General features: G+C 39.1%; 1 long non-coding RNA gene across 2 annotated transcripts in view; it reads left to right on the forward strand.

The window, feature by feature from the left end:
* The window catches only part of LOC102160855, a 156,890-nt gene that overhangs the window by 82,164 nt on the left and 57,054 nt on the right, over positions 1-17,672 (forward strand). The window contains exon 8 of one of the 2 annotated variants that reach the window (XR_002346978.1): positions 17,145-17,238. This is a non-coding gene — a long non-coding RNA (uncharacterized LOC102160855). Of the gene's footprint in view, positions 1-866; positions 2,117-17,144; positions 17,239-17,672 lie in introns of those variants that run through there. The other variant, XR_002346979.1, reaches the window with a different exon arrangement.

A 17,672-nucleotide genomic window follows, 5' to 3' on the forward strand; every position in this document is an offset into this window, starting at 1 on the left:
GGGCCTGCAGGTATGGCATATGGAGGTTCCTGGCTAGGGGTTGAATCAGAGCTACAGCTGCCAGCCTACACCACAGCCACAGCAACTCCAGATCCAAGCCGTGTCTGCGACCCACACCACAACTCACAGCAATGCTGGATCGTTAACCCACTAAGCAAGGCCAGGGATTGAACCCACATCCTCATGGATCCTAGTCGGGTTCATTACTGCTGAGCCACAACGGGAACTCCCTCTGCCAGCACTTTTACATTTATGCTTTTCCTCATTTCTTTTGCCATTTTCTAAACACTTGGTTACATTTTTTATTTGCTGTTTTGAGTTATTTTTCTTAGGTGCCCCAAATTATAAGCACTTTGATCCCACAAAATATTGATCCTCTCCTATATAATAGCCCAACGAGTGTCTCACTGCTTTGCTTTACTTGTGGTATGCCCATCTATCCAGCATGAATGACCCAAACGTTAGAAGGATGGGCCGTGTTTCTCACTATACAGTCTTGGCACTTTTCGTGGCCCTTGTCCAAGTCACCAGATCACACTCTTCGTCATTACTGTTAATAGCAACAGATTAAAATGTGACCATTAAAAGCCATCTTGGCTCTGCTTCTGCCTGAGTTAATGAGTTGAGAGAGGAGAAGTTCGAAGAGGAGAACTCTAAAGCAGGCGCTGGAGACAGCGTCTCCTTTTCTACCCTTTCTCCAAAAACTTTACTGGTTTTATTTCCCATTTGCTCAGCCAAGTGTGCTGTCTCTCCTTGACCTTGAGAGGTGACTGTTAGACATGCGCAAGAGAAGAACATGAAAGCCTCCAGATAAACTTGACACTGACACAACACACAGGGTCCAAGTCATTTGTTTTCTTTGACAGGACTGTGCCAGGCTGAATGGAAGGAGAAAAGACCATCAGTAAAGCAAATGGCTCAAATGGAGTTATAAATCAACTCTGTACTCTTCAGGATTTATTCAGCTCAAGATACGTCCAATTCCAGGCCCTGATGGCTTTTTCTTTTTGCTTGCATCGAGAAATAACAGTTAATATAGTTAACTTTCCCAAGGCAGAAGAGTATTATTAAAAAAGAAGACAATGTTATTGATTTCTCAAGACACCATCAGATATTTTAAGATTTGGATTTGATAAAACATAATATGATTTCTTTTATGGGAGTTGTGTTGTTTTCCCAGTCTTTATTACCCTGTGTGTTTCATATTTCAAAATGAGACTATCCTACTAATATCAACTGATTGGATCCTGATCTAAGTTACAAAAAGCCATAGTCTTTATAGCCACATTGTCACTTTCCCCCAGTTACCTCTTTCTGTAAGCAGATAGGGTAGGAGGTCTCTAGAGAAAGAGAACCAGGCATGGCTTTCCTGACGTAAGAGAAGCCATTTTTGGCCTAAGCCATCTTGTGATCTCAGTCGGGCCACAATGCTTGCCCTGGAACGGTAATTAATGATCTTATGGGGACAAAAGAATACAGAAACAAAGGACTTATCAGGCAAGAGAAGTAACAAGAACAAAGATATTGTTATCAGCTAAAAAGACTCCCGGTTCTCTTTCAAAGGTGAAGACTAGGCTAAAGCATTGTCTTGGGCCATTTTGCAGACTTTAAATCCCCTCTCATCCACTAGATCATCCAGAATCTAATGGATGATGACCCTGACCTTTTCTGATGCTGCTTGTGACTTAAATCATGACTCAAATCTTAAAGCTTGGACTCTGCCTACACCCAAGCTCCTTCATGAATATGCATGTACCCATAGCTTAAAATTTCCCAAATTTTGCTGTTCAAGGAGGCACTGCTTTGGGGAGGATCCCCAATGTTCTTGCTGGCTGCACGTGATAAATCCTTTCTTCTCCCACACTTTGACTTGGTTGCAATTTTGGGCTCAACGCCTACCAAGAGGCCAACCTGGTTTTTGGGTAACATTTCTACATGAATAAGCCTACTTTATACTTACTTATAGTCTTCTGTATACACAGTATTTATTATATATACACAGTATAATGTGATATGTTGTATAAGAGAAAAGATTGGAGTAGCAAGGATACCTAGGCTGGTTTGGGAGAGGGTGAAAAAAAAAAAAAAAAACGTAGAAAAATCACCTGAGACAGACCTTAAAGCTTTTCTAAAAAGGACCATATGTGTTTTGTTCTCCCTCTACCCAGCACACAGGAATTGCTCTGGTGTGGTTAACAGATGTGTGGGGCAGGGGGGACAGGAAATTGTTTCAGGTAGAAATAAACATCTTCAAAGGAGGAGGAAGGCAGAGATTAACATGTACTTTTTACTGAGGCCCTTAAAATGTGCTAGAAATGCTATATGGGTGTGACTGAAGATAAATTTGAGTAGCAGTAATTAGTTGGGAAGTACATCCACACCCAGCAGCTTCAGTTCTCAATTATATTCAAAAAGAGGTCATTTACTTGGAAAGAGCCAGGTAGTTGGCAACATAATTGGGCTACAGCTGAAGCCCTCAAATCTCTAAACTACAATTTGTATGAGGAAATACATTCCCTTTGTTATTTAAGCCAGTTTCTGTTATTTGCAACTGAAAGCAGCTGAGCTTTATGTCGGATAACGTAAAGCAGAAAAAGTGACAGGTTCTCTGAGCTCTGCTCTAATGTGGTCTAACGAATAGCAGCCATAGAAGCACCACCTAGGAATTTGTTCGAAAAGCAAAAATTCTTGGGCCCCAACCCAGACCTACTGAATCTCGAGGGCACAACCCAAGGATCTTTAACAAGCGTTTCAGGTGACTTTTCCACATATTGAAATTGGAACTCCGCTGCAGTCCCAAGAGACTTCTTATCTGCATTTCTAACAAGCCACAGGTATTGCTGATGAGGTTGGAAGGCAGACCAGCTTTTAAATAGCACTTCTGTAAAACAGTCTCTTTCCTGACTGGACGTTGAGGTGAACGTCTCAGAGCTATGAGGGATGCATGCTAAGTTTTTCTCCTCATGAGAGGTAAGCCCTAACCAACTGTGAATTAATTCAAGTTCATTTCTTTCCCAAAGAAGAGGTAAAGCAGCTGGGAGACTATTTCTTTTCTGTAGCAGCAGCTCAGTGATAAAAGTGTATCCTATAGGCTCTTTGGCTATGAGCAACCCTGTAGGTCTCTAATGATTTTAAGTAAGGGAAGGATACTTAGTGGATGAGATTCCTCGGAGTTTACAGGTGGAAGAATCAGTGCAGCTTGTAGCCATAGCAATTTGTGAACTTACTCTCTTGAGTGCTGCCAGTGGATGAATCAGTTATAACTTTCTTGTGCTCATATGTGTGCATAAGTGTGTCATTCCCAGTAGAAAAAGACCATGATCACCCATATGTTGAGGAGAGCAGGGAATTCATGAATGGCAAACTCCTAAGAATCACCTGGATGGCACAGGTGAGATATTCTTCCAAAGAAAGTGTTGCTGGGCACACAAGAACACAGATGTCTGCAATAATGCTTCTACTAAGTGAGGAAAAAGAGGAATGTATGGAATTAAACATTATATCAGGAAGTCAAAAGCCGAGTTATGAGTGTACACCAACAATGCTGCCTGCTGCATTAGTAAACAAAGGATGTTGTGGCTCTCAAACCATCAGCCACTGCAGCTGCCCCAAGTGTGCACCCTGAGGGGATTAGGATGGAGTGAAACAGGATACTGGCTCTAGAGAGTTAGGATGCACATCAAAGGAATGCCTTCAGTGAGTCCAGATTCTTGTATCTTCCCATACATGGAAAAGGGCTAAATTCATTAACTTGAGATGTCTCATTTTCTTTAATTAGCAATAACCTTTTGGCATTCAATGACTCGGGGTTTTTTGGTTTATTTGAATGCCTATATATCTTGGCTCCTCTCTTACCTCTTCGGAGCAGTCCCCTCAGAACTGAGAGGCTGTCTTCTAAACTTAAGTCCTCAGCAAGGCCACTGAATAAAGCATAGTTAGGTTTTGCATTTTGCTACAGTTGACATGAGAATGAAGTTTGAGGAATTATGACACTCATCTAATAGGATGCATATATTGAATAAGCAACAAAAATTCGTAAAGACCATGTGATAGTTACTGTGTACTCATGGCAGGTGTGAGGCTTGTTTTACATAGACCAGAGTTTCACAATATCCATACAATTTATATTTATTCTCTGTGCAGTGCAAAGTGTTTAGCAACAGCCTTGACTTCTACTCACTAGACACTAGTAGCTTCTCTCTCTTGGGTCATGACAGCCACACATATCTCTTCCAGACATTGCCAGATGTCCCCTGGGTCAAAACTGCACTTGGTTTAGCATCACTTATTTAGAGATTTCAGATCTTTTGGAAAAGACATGATCCAGTAAGGCTGATTTTTCAAGCATTATTGGTAAAAAGAAAACTTGACAGTGATCACAGGAGGCAGGGGTAAGTTGGCATGGCTATTGGTAACTTTCTAGGGACTCATTAAATGCAGATGATTTGCATTCATCCTGTAAATATCTTTACCATTTAGGAAGTGTCGTGTTTTTCCAAAACATGTATTTAATAAGAGGAGGATAGCTTTAGCAAGATGGCTGACCACTTCTCACTCGTACTGACTTATATCAAGATTAAAGACATTTGAAAATAGAATTCTTTCTGAAGTGTTGGGTAGGAAATTAAAGGAAGTAAAGGGACTGACAGATCCTAGGTGGTATTTTCAACATATTTTTCTACCCATAAGATTTTAGAGGAGAGAACTTGTCTTGGAGTGGAACATTTGGCTACACAGATGGTATTGGCAATCATTTGGATTTCTGGACAATAGCTTGAGATACTAGAATAATGGGCTCTTGGATAATGTAGTCTGTTTCACCAAAGGAGGAACATTTGTCTGGAATAGTACTTCTCAAAGGGTAGTCTGCATCAGAATTATTGCCTAGAATATCGACTCCCAGGCCCTACCATAACCCCACTGAGCCCATTAGGAAAAGGGGGATGGAAGTCATTGAATTTGCAACACTAAATTCATTCTACAGGTGCTTCTTAATGTACTGTGAACTTGGAGAATTTATGGTCGACTCAGTAGTTTATCTGTCAATTAAACGACACCAGATCAGGGAGAGAATGAGTGAAAATACACTGAGGTAAAGAGAAGAAAGGAAAATATATCAAATAGCTTCTAATTCTTTAAAAAGTAAAAGTAATAAAGAGGATAGTAATGTATACCTACGTATTAAGTCATAAAATTGGGATTATTACCTCAGGTATTTATAATCTTAAAAGGATTATGAGACTTTCTGGATTGAAATTGGAGATTAGAATATGGTGATTTAGGAGTTCCCGTCGTAGCGCAGTGGTTAACGAATCCGACTAGGAACCATGAGGTTGCGGGTTCGGTCCCTGCCCTTGCTCCGTGGGTTAAGGATCCGGCGTTGCCGTGAGCTGTGGTGTAGGTTGCAGACGCGGCTCGGATCCCGCGTTGCTGTGGCTCTGGTGTAGGCCGGTGGCTACAGCTCCGATTCAACCCCTAGCCTGGGAATCTCCATATGCCATGGGAGCGGCCCAAGAAATAGCAACAACAACAACAACAACAAAAAGACAAAAGACAAAAAAAAAAAAAAAAAAAAAAAAAGAATATGGTGATTTAAGTGTGAGCCTTATTTATTTATTTTTTGGCCACACTGTGGCATGTAGAAACTCATGGGCCAGGGATCAAACCCAAGCCACAGCAGCAATAATGGCGGATTGCTAACCTACAAGGCCGTTAGGAAACTCCTGTTTTTTTTTTTTTTCTTTTTAAATGCATCTTTTAAGATGGGATTTTGGGTTCTGTATGTCAAGAGTGTATACACTGTGGCATCCCATTGTGACTCAGCAGGAATGAACCCGACTGGTACCCGTGGGAACTTGGGTTTGATCCCTGGCCTTACTCAGTGGGTTAAGGATCAGGCATTGCCCTGAGCTGTGGCATAGGTCACAGATGTGACTTGGATCTGGCATTGCTGTGGCCGTGGCGTAGACTGGCAGCTGCAGCTCTGATTCGACCCCTAGCCTGGGAACCTCCATATGCCACAGGTGTGGCCCTAAAAAGACAAAAAAAAAAAAAAAAAAGAATTAAGAGTGTATACACTGTGGAAATTAGCATATTAGATTTTAAGGGTCATTTTCATGAGGATAGTGGGAGAGAAATAGAGGTGGTATGGCAGTGGGTGTCCACTATAAACATCAGGAACTTGCTATAGAAATGAATAACAGCACCTCCCGAACAAGAAAGGACATAAAGCCAACTGGTAACATCTGTCACAACACTCCTTTGGCTTAAAGAAGAGTTCCTGATAAATTCTTTACTGTCTTTTAAATAATTTCATTCCTGAAAAGAAGATAAAGTATCTAGGGGCACTGATTTGGGGGGCCTCAACAGATAAGGAAGGAAAGACGTTGACCTTTGAGTAGAAGCTGCCATGTCTGTTAGTTGATCTTATAGCCAGAGGAAGATCCAGTATAGCCTAAAGTTTGCTTTAGGAAGTAGGTTTCAAGAAGTTCAGAGAAAAAAATATTCATGACACAGCATGATGAAACATTTGGAAGGGAAGTCTGCTAGAGATACTGCAAAACTCTTCAAAACAATTCACACGGTACACTTGCAAGTAGCCTCAATGAAGAACAAAAGAACATAATTTTAAAAATTAATGATACTGTATAGAGTGCTGAAATGACTGGATTTTTTCTAAGTAGTATGTGTGTGGCAGAATAATTTATCAAACTATTAATTTGTTCACTATTTTTCCTTTTTCCATTAAAAAAAAAATGGTGAAGTTAATTCACTTCCTCCTTCCTTAAATTTTTCAAAATTGGGAGACAGAAACTATGGTTTCTTCTTTGGTCTCGTGGTCTGTGGTCTCCTGTCCAACTAATGACCACCCTCCAGGAAGCTTTCTAGACCACAGAAAGAATGCCTGTGTAGTGCAGCTAAAGAGCATGGGTAGCAACCACTGTCATTAACCAAGTTGGAAAAGATGCCTATATCTCAGGGAATCAACAGGATGGGATCACATGTTTCAGGTCAAGGAGCATCTAATAAGTCATCAGCATGGGCTGATAAACAAAACCCAGAGGGACATTGCTATTACTCTGGTGCCCTGCATTGGAACCTTTGCATAGATTTTGGTAGAATAAAGAACTCCGGTAAGAGATTATATTGATTTTCCCAACATGTACCAACCCTGTGACACTGGGAAACCTCTTTGTGCTTCAGCTGATTCTTCTGTAAAATCAAGATCATGCGTCTCATAAGGTAGCAGAAAGAATTAAACCAGACAACGTAAATATAGAGGCAACACAGTGTCAGAGATGTAATTGGAACTGGGTTAATAATGCATTCTCCTTTTTTCCAAGTTAAAAAATTCTTGAGATTTATGGCTGGGCTGATAACAAGAGGACTGTTTGGAAGCCAACAAAAAACAGCTTAGTCCATGGAGGTCCCTTTCTCCACCAGTGAAGGACGCTGGAGATACATTTTATTTATTTATTTATTTTTGTCTTTTTTCTAGGGCCGCTCCTGCGGCATATGGAGGTTCCCAGGCTAGGGGTCCAACCAGAGCTGTCGCTGAGCCACAGCAACGCGGGATCCAAGCCACGTCTGCAACCTACACCACAGCTCACGGCAACGCCGGATCGTTAACCCACTGAGCAAGGACAGGGATCGAACCTGCAACCTCACTGTTCCTAGTCAGATTCGTTAACCACTGTGCCACTACGGGAACTCCTGGAGATACATTTTCTTAAAAAATTAACAGAGAACCTGTGGATTTGGGGACACTTAGCAAAGAGGTGAATCTCCTTACTTAAAATAGAATGATGAAGATAAAGTCTATAAAAAAGGTGAGATTTCCCATCCTAATCTTCCATGTCCATCTAGCTTCAAAATGTCTGTAGCTGGCTTATATATCCCTGATAGAAGCCTGAAGGATTCTTCTCCAGAGGAAAAAGCATAACTGACACAGAAAAAAGAACTACATATATTGAAATTTGAAGAAGTCAAATATAAAGACTGAAATACTTTCCAGTTAGTTTAGAGTGATAGATTTTAGTCAAGAAGCCCTGAATATATACATAGTACTTCCAAAATAAAAGACAAATCAAAACAACAACAAAAAAATCAAAAAGAAAAGAGATCCTTAGAAGAAGCAGAGACAACATTAAGAGTAGAAGAAAACTTATAAGTGATTAAAATTAATATAGAAATAAGGAAAGATACTTTATCCATGAGAAGTGATCAGGCAGCTTTAAAAAGGAACAATTGGAAAGTAAGAAAGAGTTCCCGAAATTAAGATATAAAATCCAAAAATGAAAAATGTTTGGCATAAAGTCAATAAAATCACTCACAAGAAAGGCAGAGATAAAAATAGAAGAAATAAAATTTGTCAACCCAGAAGGTGTTCTCTAAACAATGGAAATTCTGTGGAAAAGAACAGGGAATAAAAAAAAGGAAATTATCAAAGAATATAAGGAAATTTCTAAGGACAGGAAATTTCTAATTGCAACGGCTCACTGAGAATTCACTAAAGTGAATTGTGAATTTGCAGAATTCACTAAACAAATTGTGAATTTGCAACCACAAGTGATAAAATGTTAATTTAAAATAGATCCAGACAGTAAAAATATAATCCGTACAGGAAACTTCTGCAAGAAGTGCACACCAAAACAAGGATTTCCAAGACCTCAACTGTGCAGCAGGACCTATTCAGAACAGTCTCCAGAGTGGAATGTAAGACAGAAAATCTTAGAAAAGACTCCAAAGAGGAAATGGAAAAAAATTGGAATTGATTATCTGATAGGTTTTCCATGTGTAATATTGTCAAAAGGGTCAAAAGAAGGCTTGGCCATAGATTCACATCAGCACGTGAAAAAAAAAAAGAGGCAAGTTTTTACTTCTGTAAAACTAAGAATTTGTATAAGAAAAGAAATGTAATGATAATAGACCGCTTGGTGGAAGAGTGAATAATTTTTATATTATCATAACAATGAAAACACTTTATGCAAGTTTACCCAATAATAGTGATAATCACTATAATTGGGACAATGTGGAATGAAGGGGAAGGGAGAATGAAAGAAAGCTGAAATTTTCATTTTCCATAAAAGGAAGTAGGTTGAAAATGTTTAAATACGATGACATAAAAGATAATAGTAAATGTGTATCTTACAACTTTTTTTTTGCTTTGGAATGATAAATTCACAAAAAGTTGTCCCAAAATATCCAGAGAAGCCTCATGTACCCTTCATCCAGTTTTGTAAGTAATTGCCTTAGTCTCTCCAGAGCAGCTGTACCAGTTTACATGTTTACATCATTACATGTTTGCCAGTTTACATCATTGCATGTATGATCCAGGTTTTTTGCATCCTAGTCAGCATTTGTTGTTACCACTCTTTTTTCAGTCATTCTGTGGCGGTGTTTTGTTGTGGCTTCAATTTGCCTTCTTTTAATGGCTAAAGATGTGGAACTTCCTTGCATATGTTTTTTTGCCATCTCTATATGCTCTTCAGGGAAATGTCTATTCATGTCTATTGCCCATTTTCTAATCGGATTGCATATATATTTTTTCCTGGTGAGTTTTGAGAGTTCTTTATGTATCCCAGCTATCAGTCCTTTGTGGTTTATAAATATTTTCTTTCAGCCTGTATATTATTGTCTTTTTATCCTCTTAAAAGAAGCTTTTGCAGAGAAGAGGTTTTCATTTTTAAGGAAATTTAATTGATTAATTTCCTATTCTACAGAGCATGCATTTCATGTAAAGAATAAGACTTCACATATCCTTAGGTCCTGAAGATTTTTCTTTCTTTCTTCTTTGAATTGAAAGGTTTGTACTTTCTGTTTATCTGCCTACAGCTGTCTAATTTATCTGGTGCTTTTTTTTTTTTTTCCCCCAAAAGCTATCATTCTATCTCCATTGAATTAGCTTTTGAATCTTTGTCAAAAGTCAGTGGGTCCTACTCATGTAGAGCTATTTCTTTCTTTCCTTTTTTTTTTTTTTTTTTTTTTTTTTTTTTTTTGTCTTTTTAGGGCCATACCCACAGCACATGGAGGTTTCCAGGCTAGGGGTCCAGTCGGAGCTGTTAGCTGCCAGGCTACACCACAGCCACAGCAATGGCGGGATCTGAGCCATGTCTGTGACCTACACCACAGCCACAGCAATGCTGAATCCTTAACTCACTGAGCAAGGCCAGGGATCAAACCCGTGTCCTCATGAATGCTTGTCAGATTTGTTTCTGCTGAGCCACCAGGGCATCTCCATGTGGGGCTACTTCTATTTCTGTTGGGTTCCTTTGAATTAAACATCTGTCCCTTTGCCTTTACCACTTTGTCTTCATTACTGTAGCTATATAATGTTTTAACCTCAAACAGAGTTATTTCTCCCACTTTATTCTTTTCCAAAATAGTTTTAGCTATTCTAGGTCCTTTAATTTTTACATACATTTTGGAATAGTATTGTCCATGCATGCCAAAAAACTGGTGGGATTCTAACAGGAATTTTGTTAAGCCTATAGGTCAGTTTGGGGAGAATTGACATCGTCACTATCTTGAGGTTCCTAATCCAGGAACATTTATTTAGGTCATCATCGATTTATTTCATTAGCATTTTATAATTTTCAGCATAGAGTTCTTATACATCCTCTGCTGGATTTATACCTAAATATTTTATTTTCTTTGAAACAGATGTATTGTGCTTTTTTAAGTTTTGATGTTCACAGCATGTTCACCGATAGTATGTAGAAATGTAATTGATTTTTTATGTGTTAATCTTGTATCCTACAACTTTGTTGAACTCGTTCATTAGTTCTAGGAGTTTTTTTTTGTACATGCCTTGGTATTTTCCATGTGGACAATCATGTCATATAATCTGCAAATAGAGGCAGTATTATTTCTCTTTTTCCAATCTGTGTGCTTCTTTCTTTTTCTTGCCTTATTGTGCAGGCTAAAATTTCTAGTAAATAAGAGTAGTGAAAGTTTATTTTAGTTATTGTGACTTTAAGTTCTGTAATTTTTGTTTCTTGTATTTCTTTTGTGATATTTCTATTTTTTAACTTGTTTCAGCAATATAATGTTCTTATATTTCATTATGGCTGCTTTAAAATGCGTCAAGTAATTTAACACCTGATTCTATCTCTGTGTCTTTTGATTGTTTTTTCTCTTTTAAGTTGAGATTTTTTTCCTATTTTTTGATATGTTGAGTGATTTTTGGTTGGGTCATCAAAATTTGGGATATTAGGCGATTCAGTATCTATTCAGAATTCTATTTAAATCTTTTATTTTACCACATAGTCACCCTCTTTAGGCTTAGCATATAGGTCCTCGTCTGGTTTTATAAGCTGTTTTCAATGACATCTTAGTTTTCCAAGCCCTTTCGTGTGATTCTGGCCTGCTTTCTTTACATGGTGCTAATTGGGTCTCTCATTTGATTTCTGCTTCTGCCACCTGGAGTGAGAGCAATGTGCTTCCTGGGCCTGATGGAGAAACTTCTTATCTGGGCCACCAGATACCAGCGAGGCTTTTTCTCAGTCCCTGCTGGTGATGCTTGAGTAGTCAGAATGTGCTACTCTGGCCTCCTTCCCTGGTTCTGTTCATGGGGCAAGTGGTTGATGCCTGGCCATTATCTTTTCCTCTAGCTAGTCTGATTTCTTGCCACATTTCAGGGTCCTGCTATGATTGTCTGCTGTAATATTTCCAGGTTTTTTAGTTGTACTTAGTGGGGAGGAGCAGGGAGAGATGAGTCTATTCCCTCATATCTGAAACTGTAAATCTTAAATTTAAAAGATTATTATTTTTTAAACATAGAGAAAAATGTTAGAAGAAATAGCAAGATAATTGAAAGCAGTTGATTTGGAGGAGCAGAATGAGAATGAGGGGAGGTATAGGATTTCTTTTTTCCCTTCTGTCTTTAACCATTATTAGGTATGAGGGGTAGGATAATGTCATCCAAAGATGTCTTGTCCCTTATCCTGGAAGCTGTGAATATGATGAAATATCACCTCTGTGAATACATCAGCTTACATGGCTAAAGAGACTTTGTAGATGTAATTGAAGTTACTTATCAATTGAACTTAAAATGGAGAGTTTATAGTGGATTATCCAGATGATCCGACATAACCACATAAACCCTTAAAAACAGAGCAGGGACAGAAGAGAAAATCAGAAGACAAAGTCAGACATGTTCTGCTGGTTTGGAGGAAAGCAAACATCCAGGTTGTAAACTGCCAGTCTAGAGACCAGCTTTTAGCATTCAAGAGTGAGATCTAGCTGATAGTTGGGTAAGAAACAGGGATCTTAGTCCTATGCTTCAAGGAATTGCATTCTGCCAACAATTGGAGTGAACTCAGAATTGGGTTCTTCGCCAGGGCCTCTGGATAATAGCCTGACTCACAGACAACTTGATTCAATCTTACGTGACCCTAAGCGGAGAAGCCATTCAAATTCACCCTGACCTTTGATCTACAGAACTCTAAAATGATAAATGGGTGTTATGTTAAGTCATTAAGTTTGTTACATTTTTTTTATGGCAGGAAAGAAAACTATGACATTAGGATAAAAATTCATTAAAAAAAGAAACATATCAACAAAATAATTATACCTGTGCAGTCCTATTACTGTACTTAACCCACTATATTATGCTTAGTTTTATTTATGTATGTATCCCATCCTAGATTATGAGTTCCTTGAAGGCAGAAACTTTGCTATCTTTCTTTTCCTAATGCTATGCATAGGGTTTATATTTAAAATTATTTATCAAAATTTGTTAAGATAATTTATTTTGATATAAAACTGAGAGTCAATATCAAAAGACTATTGAGTAACTGAGAAGTTCCATTGTGAGAACTTCTGACTAGTAACTTCAGTGGTAACGAGCCTGACTAGTATCCACGAGAATGTGGGTTCTATCCCTGGCCTCACTCAGTGGGTTAAAGGATCTGACATTGCTGTGAGCTGCAGTATAGGTCACAGATGTGGCTTGGATCAAGCGTTGCTGTCGCTGTGGTGTAGGCTGGCCGCTGTAGCACTGATTTGACTCTTAGACAGGGAACTTCCATATGCTGCAGGTGTAACCCTAAAAAGCAAAAAAAAAAAAAAAAAAAAAGAAAAAGAAAAGACTATTGAGTAACTAAATATCTCTAAGACATTATAAAACATGGGATTTATAATCCCACTGTATAAACTTTTAAAACAAGTATTAAATTATTTAAGTGGGAATAAATTTACTATCTATATAATAGAAAACAATACCAATCTAAATATTAGATATGTCTCATATCTCCAAATTATCAAAAGAATCTCTAACATTTTATCATATAAGAAAAATTGTTTCAGGAGTTCCCATCACGGCACAGTGGAAACCATCCCACTAGGAACCATGAGGTTGTGGGTTCGATCCCTGGCCTCACTCAGTGGGTTAAGAGTCTGGCATTGCTGTGTGCTGTGGTGTAAATCACAGCCGTGGCTTGGATCCCTAGTTGCTGTGGCTATGGCATAGGCTGGCAGCTGTAGCTCTCATTGGACCCCTAACCTAGGAACTTCCATATGCTGTGGGTACAGCCCTAAAAAGCAAAAAAAAAAAAAAAAAAAAAAAAAGGAAAGAAAACAAAAAATTGTTTCTACAAATAAATATATATATTTTTTTGCATCAGGAAGTTCTGGGATATAGTCATAAATTTTAAAAAATGGAATAAAAGAAGAAAATCAATGTGCCTTTTCTTTTATCATGCCCATCCATCTTGGGCAAAATAATCCAGACTTTTTAAGGCTTTTCTTATACATGATGATAACAATTTCTCATTTAAGTTTAGAAATTATAATCATGAAATAATTCACAGAGACCTTTCTAAATAAAAATAGTATGTGCTTCTTATTTTCTTTAGAAAATGATATATCATAAATTTCACTTCTCAGTGGAATATTAATATGATGGTAAAGAAAATAATATTGATAATAACTAGTTTTTGTGGAATACTCACTCTATGTCAGACTGTTTTAATTTCATTTAATCCTCTCAAAAATCCTCTGTAAGGCACCGCTACACCCCCAAATGAGTGAATTGTGGTTGCCGGGTCAAAGTTTAATCTTATGCAGCGGTAAATGCTAAAAGCATTTAGAAGGAATACATTTGAAATAAAAAAGGAAACATACATCTAAGACACATTCAGAAATTCAAATAACCAAATGACCAAATCCACAGAGGGAGTTTGTTTTTGTTTTGGTTTGTTATTTTGGCTGCCCCAAGGCATATGGAGTTCCTGGGCCAGGGATCGGATCTAAGCTGCAGCTGTGGCAAGGCTGGATCCTTAACCCACTGTGCCTGGCTGGGGATCAAACCTGCAACCCAAGATGCATCTGATCCCTTTGTGCCACAGCAGGAACTCCCATAGAGGGGGTTTTGACAGGAACATACATCCCAATGTTTTTATGTTGCTAAATACAAAACTAAATTGGTCACTTTTTGCACTTTTCATAGGCTATTGCCAGATGACAGCATTAGTTACTGTAATGCTAATTTTAAAAAGGATCAACTGTGGTTACCTTGAAATATGGTCACTTAACCATTATATTTCCTTAGGGCTGTTCCATTGCAAAAGCAAATAAAATTTTTGGATTTTTTTTTCCAGTTTGATTCCTTAATGCTTAAATAAATTAGCTAATGTAGATACCTTTTTAAAAAATTATTAAGAGGAGTTCCCATTGTGGCATAGCGGAAACGAATCTAACTAGGAACCATGAGGTTTCGGGTTCCATCCCTGGCCTCACGCAGTAGGTTAAGGATCTGGCGTTGCCATGAGCTGTGGTGTGGGTCGCAGATGAAGCTTGGATCCCGAGTTGCTGTGGCTTTGGCATAGGCCGGCAGCTATAGCTCTGATTAGACCCCTACCCTGGGAACCTCCATATGCCAAGGGTGTGGCCATGGAAAAGACAAAAAGACCAAAATATGTATATATATATATATATATTGAGATGATGCCAATTTCAGCGACAGTACAAAGACATGAGAACTGAGACAGAAATTCTTTTTTTATTTTTTTTATTTTTTTTTTTTTTAGGGCTGTACCCACAGCACATGGAGAGTCCCAGGCTAGGGACTGAATTGAAGCTGGAGCTGCTGGCCTATGCCACAGCCCTGGCAACACCAGATCTGAGCCATGTCTGTGACCTACATCACAGCTCATGTCAAATTCCAGATCCTTAACTCACTGAGCGAGGCCAGGGATGGAACCTGTGTCCTTATGGATGCTAGTCAGATTTGTTTCCGCTGTACCACAATGGGAACTCCGGGACAATAAATTCTAATGTCTAATAATAAGAGCTACTAATTTTTTTTTTCTTTGTCTTTTAGGGCAGCACCCATGGCATATGGAGGTCCCCAGGCTAGGGGTTGAATCAGAGCTGTAGCTGTCAGCCTGTGCCATAGCTCACAGCAACACTGGATCCTTAACCTACTGAGCAAGGCCAGAATTGAACCAACGTCCTCGTGGATATTAGTCAGGTTCGTTAACCACTGAGCCATGATGGGAACTCCAATAAGAGCTACTAATTATTGAGTGGATACTCTGCAACACATAACATGCTAGGTATCTTATATACTTTGTCTCATTTCTTCCTTAAAACAGCCATACCAATTGATCACTATTCTACTTGTTTTATAAAGAAAAATGAGGTTTGTAGAAGTTTGGTAACTGGCCCAAACTTATGTATTTTCTAAGCGATAAAGCTGGGATTCAGACTCTAAAATTAGTTAGCTGCCCACTATATCAGACCTCTCTGATAAGAAAACAATTTGCATTTGGTTTCTAACTATTCCCTTTTTTTTTTTTTTTGAATTTTGATGAAAGTGTTTTCCTCTGAGGAATATGGGCTTTTATAGATATAAGAAGTGGATTTATAGAACAGTATTAGAGGCAGTGGGTGAGAATCTCCAAGGGCGTTTGTTTAGTTTCATGAAAATTTCTACTTCATCATAAAACTTCCTAAGAGAAACTGATTACTGAGGGGCACGTCATTTTTTCTCTCAGGGAGATAGATGTTGTATCTGTGGATTTTTCGAATCAGATTGCCTAAGGTCACTTCTTGGCCCCACCATTTACCAGCTGTGTGACATTGAACCATTTCCTTAATCGCTCTGTCTCAGGTTTCTCATCGGATAAATGGGAACATAGACTGTTCTGACTTTGTAGGGTGTTTGTTAAAATAAAGTTAGGAAATAGATGCAAAATCTATCTCAGGGCCTGACACATAGTAGATGGCCAAATAGATATTAGCTAGCTGTTGTTTTAATATAAAATTTCACAATGGAGTCTACCTAAATAGAGTCTACATGAAATTTCAAAACGGAATAAAATTGAGACTTTTAATGGCTGTCATCACCCATCTAAGTCTTTAATGTACTAGGGCAGATGGATTGGCTGCCTGTCTAGCAGCCCTTTTCCTCTCTTCTTTTTTGAAAGCAGTGTCTGCCTCTCATGACTGAGGTTTGCTATTCTGGACATTCACATTGGCAGCAGTAGCCACCCTTGCACATAGAGCATGGGCATGTGACCCATTCTTAATGAATGGGACCTGAGGATAAGTCTTGGGAATCTAAAACAAAGTTTTCCTGCTGGGAAAGAAAACTCTTGGTTTGGTTTTGTTTTGTTTTGTTTTTATTTTTGGCCATACCCCTGGCATGCGAAAGTTCCCAGGCCAAGGATCAAACTCGCGCCACAGCAGTGACAACGCTGGATCCTTAATCTGCTGAGCTACAAGGGAACTCCTAGAAAACTCTTTCTCCCCTGCCCCCTAAAAAATGGGTACGCTAGAAGAAACTCTTTTTTTTTTTGGTCTTTTCGCCTTTTCTAGGGCTGCACTTTTGGCATATGGAGGTTCCCAGGCTAGGGGTTGAATTGGAGCGGTAGCCACCGGTCTACACCACACCACAGCTCACGGCAATGCCGGATCCTTAACCCACTGAGCAAGGCCAGGGATGGAACCCATAACCTCATGGTTCCTAGTCAGATTTGTTAACCACTGAGCCATGACAGGAACTCCAAGAGAAACTCTTTTGGATGTGACAGGGTATGGTGCCTGGGACTGTAGCAGTCATTTTGTGATTATGTGAAGGGATTGGGAAAAGAAATAATGTTACGGATGGCAGAGCTGAAACATGTGTTTTAATTTCCCAGTTATAGACCAACACAGCCACGTACCACAAACCCTGGGGCTGAAAACGGAAGCTGATTGCTGCACAATTCTAAAGGCTGGAAGACTGAAATCAAGGTATCGGCAGGGCCACGCTGCCTCTGAAATCTGCTCAGGGGTCCTTCCTTGCCTTTTCCTAGCTTCCGATGGCTTGTTGGCAACCTTTGGCTTTCCCTGCCTTGTCGAGACACCTCTCTGGTCCTTTATCTTGACATGGTATTTTCCCTGTGTTTGCTTACAGTGTTCTCTGAGCCTGTCCATCTCTGTGTCCACATTTCCCCTTCTCTTAAGGACACTAGTCAGACCGTATTGGGACCTCCCTTACTTTGACTTGATGACCTCTGTTAAGACTCTGTTTCCAAATAACCTCTCATTCCAAGGCTTGCGGGGGGGGAGGTCTTCAGAATTTCTCTTTTTGCAGGGGAGGGGACACAATTCAACTGACAACAGTGGAAAGACATGGTTTTTGTTGAGAGCAATGGGTCGTAGGACTAATCCTAGTACTACCTTTT

The sequence above is a fragment of the Sus scrofa genome, chromosome 9 (genome assembly GCF_000003025.6).
Source record: "Sus scrofa isolate TJ Tabasco breed Duroc chromosome 9, Sscrofa11.1, whole genome shotgun sequence".
NCBI classification, from domain to species: domain Eukaryota; kingdom Metazoa; phylum Chordata; class Mammalia; order Artiodactyla; family Suidae; genus Sus; species Sus scrofa.